The 6,308-nt window shown below is 39.3% G+C and overlaps 1 pseudogene; it reads right to left on the minus strand.

Moving 5' to 3' along the window:
• Positions 1-288: 288 nt before the first annotated feature.
• Positions 289-2,599, minus strand: LOC143387926 (testis-expressed protein 38 pseudogene; annotated as a pseudogene).
• Between the last annotated feature and the right edge of the window lie 3,709 nt (positions 2,600-6,308).

Raw genomic sequence — 6,308 nt, forward strand, 5'->3', positions numbered from 1 at the left:
TCCACAAGTAAAGTTTAAAGACACCACTTTAAAGCCATCCTCCAATTCTCATTGTATTGGTGAGACTTGTTACCCACATAAAACAGGGGCAAAACATTGCCTTCTGAATGCCAAATGAGACATAGAAGACTCTGACTTTCAAAAAATCTCTTATAGTGTAACACTATTAATAATAGGCTCTGACTTCTTTGACAATATTACATTGTTGAGGTTACATCCTTTTTCTAATATTACATCCCTTTTCTAATATCTCAGGTACTCAAAGCTCTCATCTTCAATGAGAGGAGGTTACAACTCTGAAGAAAAAGGCTATGCATTTGAACAGTTTGCCCAATGGGCCAGTGTGGGAAGGGAATGGAAGTCGACATTCTCTTCAGATTACTTGAGAAAGGGGTAGGAAGCAGAGTGATCCAGCATGGGAAGTATGCTCAGCATGTGGAGGGGTAGGGCAGAGGGTATCTCCTGAAAGACAATCAGAAATGGGGATACGGTCTGGGGCTGTAGCATCCAGTGAGGTAAGGGCTGCTAACAGCCCAACAGAGCAGGTTGCAGGAAAACTGTGGCATCTTCCTTGGGGCTGCTGCCTCTGATGGCATAGCACCTGCTTTCAGGGATGTCTGACTCAAACAGAAAATCTGGAATCTGGACTTTAATCTTAGTTTTGGTCATAGCCCTAGGAGGGCCTATATTGATAGCTGCATACATTCCATATTGGCATCGCTTGTTTATCCAGTAAAAGAGTGTGCTGTAAGTAAAGTGGCTGCTCTCATCACTTCTACCCACTGCTAGGCACATTCCTCCTACCTCAGGTTCTTCATTCAGTGCAGAAAGAGAGTGCAGCCACCAATTATCACAGAGCAGAGCAAGAAGCAAGTTGACTGACAGCTGTAGCTTGGGACTTGAACTGTTTTTCATTCCTCTCCTTGATTTTACTCACCCATCTATTCATTCCTTCCCTCCCTCCTCAAAAACATCTCATCAATTTACTTATTCAGTTAAAGCTAGATTTTTCAGGGAGCATAAGAGGCCTTTTAACCTTTTACAGATAAGGAACATGATCCTCCCAGACTCATGATATTCCCAGAACTCAGATCTTCTCAGACTCAGTCTGATTGATCGCATGGGCCCTATGATCAATCAGACTGAGAAGCCTCACTAAGGGCAAGGTCTTTGAGGAAGTAATAGTTTACCTCTTGATGAGGACACTAATGTATTTTTTTGTGGTGGGGCAGGATATGATTTGAGCCTTTGCAAAGTCCTTAGTCTCCTAGAGGAGTCTATCTGGTAACTATTTAGCACTCCATGCAGGCAGCCTCCACCAAATCCATGCAAATGGTCTTCCTTGAGAGTTTGTTCCCCACACTCAAAGGACTAAAATGATACTTACAGCCAGGAAGGCCAAGGTCCTTCTTTTGGGAATCAATGATGTTGGGCCTTGTTACCAGGCCAATGGCTCTGGAAATAATAAAATCATCAACTCCCCTGACATCCAATGGGAGTCCTCAGAATGTCCCAGCCCCATTGTTCCCTAAAGATGAGGTCACAGGGTTCTGAATTGAGGGGTGGTGCTTCCGGAGTTGTTGTCAGTTGATAGAAGGAAGGGAGTTCATTTTGTGATATCTTATGAGCATAGTTATATCCCATAAAAGAATGGTCAACCACAGAATTATGTCTTCCCAAATTCAGATGGTGAGCTCACAGAATAGCCCACAGGGAATGCTCTCACACCCTCAGGATCTCATATTTATGTTGTTGGCTGTTGGGAAGCTATTTCTGTATAAAATCTTTATAGGGGAGTAGGGCAGAGAGCATAGTCAACATTGGTGAGCCCAAGCCTCAAGAAGTTTCTGACCAAGTTATTCCAACTGGTCCAAACCTCCTTCTTTGCCTCCTACTTTTTTTTTCCTTGTTACTTCAACAAGTCCTGGAAAAGTGTATTCTGAGCATCACCAGCCCCTATGGTAGCTCCCTCATGCGTGATCCTGCATCTCTGTCCAGACTCACCTCCCTCCCTATCCTTCATACACCATTCTGATCATGCCAGATTCACCAAAGACACTTTTTATTCACTTCTGAACTTTGGCTTATGCTGCTCCTTCACTCAGAAGTGCCTCTCCTCACATTTTCACCACTGAACACCTCCTTATCCTCCCAGGTGGTCAATCCCTCTACTCTAAAGCAAATAGTTCTTTCCATTGATTTTCCAGAACCACATTGTCAGTTTGAGGAGACAGAGAGAGTCATCCAATCCAACTCTTATCAGATGCTTGAGTACTGAGGTCAGAACTTTCCTACTCAGGAACCAATTCCCTGAGGTTCAATTGACTCAGTGCCTTGGTTACCATCTACTGAGGCAGCTGGATTCATTTTTGACCAGCTATGATGGAAAGATAATTCCTAATCAAGTCTAGATCAGCCTCCCAGAAGGTTACACCCCTGGTCCTGGCTTGGCTCCCTGGCACCAATTAGTTACTCCACATTTTAATCAGTAACCAGAATGATCCTTTTAAGGATAATGCTACTCTGTTCAAACATACAGTGACTTTCCATCACACTCAGATTCAAAACCACAATTCTTGACAAAGGCACCCAAATCCATGATCAATCTCACCAGCCACTCCCATACCTCCTTAGTCTCATTTGTACTGCTGTCACTTCACTCATTCACAGAGTAACATCCTTGCTGTTCCACAAGTAAGGTACACATCCTTCTTTTTCAGGATGTTTGCACTGGCTGTTACCCCTTTCTGGAAAGCCATTTTCTCAGATATTAATACAGATCACTTGCTCATTTCCTTTAGTTCTCTTATCTCCATATTTCTTAGCCAGCTTTGGTTTTCAAGATAGCATATATCATCACCTAACATATATTTATTTATTATCTGCCTGTCCTGGAATGTAAGCATCTTTGATTAATGTAAGCATGGATCTAAGAATCTCAGATGGTGATAAATAATATGAGGAGAATAAAGTAGGGTAAATAAGAGGGATAAATAAGTTATTATTAAGGTACAGTTCATAAATAAAGGTTCCTTTGAAGTTTTGGCATTGAACTAACCCCTAGGTGATGATGAGGCAGCCTACTCAGAGAGGACAAGCACAATGATACTGAGCCAGGTACAGGCCAACACACTTACTTAATCCTCTACTACATTTCTCCCAGCAGAGAGCAAGTTGGATCTTCATAAATATAAGTTTGATTGAAAAGAGTTGGAGGCTCGAACCATGCCTCAGGAGGGGTTTTAGTCAGATAGGACCTAAGCAAGACTTCCACACAATGCAAACAAATGACTGCTTTGATAGAGGGTCCAGTTTTGGTGGAAACAGGTGAAACAGATGTTGATAGCACCATCCTTGACCTGAGAAAATCACACTTGGTTCCAGAGGTAAAAAAGACAGTAGTTTCTGGGTTGAGGAAGAGGAAGAATGCTTTCCAGGGACCAAAAAGGTACTTAATAAAAAGTTGTCAAAAGCAATTCCTGGTGACTATGAAAAGTAGTTCCATTTGGTAAATCTGCAATTAGGTGTCAGGAAGCACAGGGCAACAAGGCTGTGGAAGCAGCTTCCATATTGAAAAGGTCAGCTTTGAGGTAGAACTTGGGGAAGTCACTTAATGTTAGACTCTCAGCCTCAGCTTTTATGCCTGCATTCTAGGATAAGATTCTGCTCAGATTTACTGTGCTTAGAAACCTCAGTAAAAAGAAGCAGGAGCTGTTAGGATATATTTGGTGAAAAAACCTTTGATGCTAAAGGACCAAGTACTAAAAGTGCCAAATGAATTTTCAAAGGAGGAAGGTCTGGGAGGATCCTAATTTTCCACAAGCTCTCCAAGGAGGATTGGTGTACAGACTCTGGTAGTATGAAGAGAGAGGTTGGAAATCCAGGCAGGCCTCTGGAAAAAGGAAGGTTGGATTGCAAGTCCAACCTCCCTCTAAGAACTCCTGCCATCAGAAGTGCTGTCAGAAATGAGAAAGAGTCTTTAAAAATGTCTTCATATTGTTTACCTTCTTCCAGCTCAATGTGAAATAGATGAAAGGGCCAAGCACAGAAAACCCAATAAGACCAAATTCTGCAGAGGAATCCCCCATATTCAAAGTGTCAGGTACAGAGTGAAGCCTCAGTACCAAGAGATAGTGGTTACTAACAAATCATTTCTCATCTCTTCACCTCAGAATCTTTGTATGCAACAAGTTGTTTCATAAAAATTATTTTTTAGAATCATATGTATAGTTGCTGTAAAGAGTGGAAAGAAGTGAGTTCATAGTTAAAAAATCATTTAATGAGTTTTTGCATTTCAGCTTAATTGGTTTACTTTTTCCTATAATATTATAAATGTCAATAGAATATCCTATGAATATTCTGTCTTATCATGTATTTCAGAGATATGCCTTGGGGAAACAGTCTATGAGCAGAGGAATCACTAATAACAAGGCAAATTTCTCATTAAATATAGAAATCTATGTCTAAAGTCATAGGAGACATTTATAACATGAGATGAAATTCTGAACATATTTACTGTGGTTCAGTGATTTTGTGTAAGATGATTTTTCAACTAGAGTTGGGAAATATTTCTTTGAACTTTTGTGTCCTTGACATGACGCTTGGTTTAAGGATGAGTTCTGGGTTTGCTAGAGTATATTTGAAGGAAACATAGTAGCATCTGTTCTTTCTCTAGGATGTAGTTTTAAAAATCAAAACATATTTTGTCTGCCACTTTATTTGCACATAAGGAACCATTTCTGGTAATATAGCAGTTACATTAAAAATACAACCACCTTTCTCTTTTTAGCAGCTGCAAAGTGGTATAGGACTAATTGGTGAGGATGAAGCATGAACATGGAAACCTAGTAGATACTTCCCAGGAGTAGAACTATGTCTCTGAACATACAGATTTTCATGTACCTTCCCCATGCATATTGATGATATGTTTCAATGTCATCAATACCCTATAGCAGGATTGTTGTATTATCTTTACAATAGGTTTCCTTCCCCCATTTCTCACCATTTACATATCATATCCTCACCAGCTTAGTCCTCTTTAAATTTCTGCTTCCCTTATAGGGAGGCATAGCCTACTGCTTCACACATCAACTCTAGAACCAAGCTGCCAGTTTTAACTCCTAGCCTTAGCACCTCCTAGTTGTCTGACATAGACAAGTTAGTTAACTTTTTAGCCTTATTTTTCCTACTGTAAAGTTGAGATAAAAACAGCACATACTTCCAAGAGTTATTTAATAATTAAACAAATTAACACTTGTAAAGCATTATGAACAATACCTGTCAGAGAGTAAGGACAATAGTTAAGTTCTGGTGTGTTTTGTTTGCTTGTTTTATGTTTTTGGTTTTTTTTTAGTACTGGAGTTTGAACTCAGACACTGAACCACTGTGCCAAATCCCCAGCCTTATTTTGTATTTTTATTTAGAGACAGGGTCACACTGAGTTGCTTTGCTCCTTGCCATTGCTGATCATCCTGACTCAGCCTACCAAGTCTCTGGGATTACAGGCATGTGACACTGTTCCTGGTCCAATAGTTATGTTCTTAAATGAGTAAAAATAAATATTATATTGAGTCTGCTTGCAAATGTTAAGTAACTTATCACTGGTTTCTTTATTTTTTATTTTTTTATACACAATCCTCCCTTATTCCAGAACCTTACAGAAAACTTCCTGAACTCCTTTGTTCATCAATTCTGCGTATTTGATCATTGTATGTGCCTTGGTTTTCATTGTCAGTTACATTTTTATGTCTGATTCTTTTCTAATTAGACTATAAAAAGCTATTTTTTGGCATTTCATGAATTTTATTTTAGGTATATGTAGTAGTAATCAAAATAATAATAAAAGTACCATACACTTTCAGATATTATGCCTAGTGTTTCATATGTATCTTTTCATTACATTTTAATGATCACCTTTGTTATTATCAATTTATATTTGATTGATCTGAAACTCAAATCCATATATGTTTGACTTTGCATCATATTCACTTAGAGTTGTCATGCGTTTCCTTTGGATGCCATACCACTTATTTTAGCAAGCACTTATTGAATTCCTATTAAATGTCAGGCCCCATGTAAGAAAAAAAATTCCTACCCTTAGTAAGTTCAGTGTAGGGACAAACACAAAAATAAAATCAGCACAGGCTTCTAGTTTTTGTTAATAGACACTCAGAGAGACTTCAGCTTGTGCCTTTGGGAAGGAATGCCATTGGAACATGGGTATCACACATGTCACTTAGGAGTAAGAGAAGCAGGTCTAGGAAGCCTGATAATAGAGGTATCATATTGTATCTATAAATTTAGATACA

This window comes from Callospermophilus lateralis, unplaced genomic scaffold (assembly GCF_048772815.1).
Source record: "Callospermophilus lateralis isolate mCalLat2 unplaced genomic scaffold, mCalLat2.hap1 Scaffold_296, whole genome shotgun sequence".
NCBI lineage: Eukaryota > Metazoa > Chordata > Mammalia > Rodentia > Sciuridae > Callospermophilus > Callospermophilus lateralis.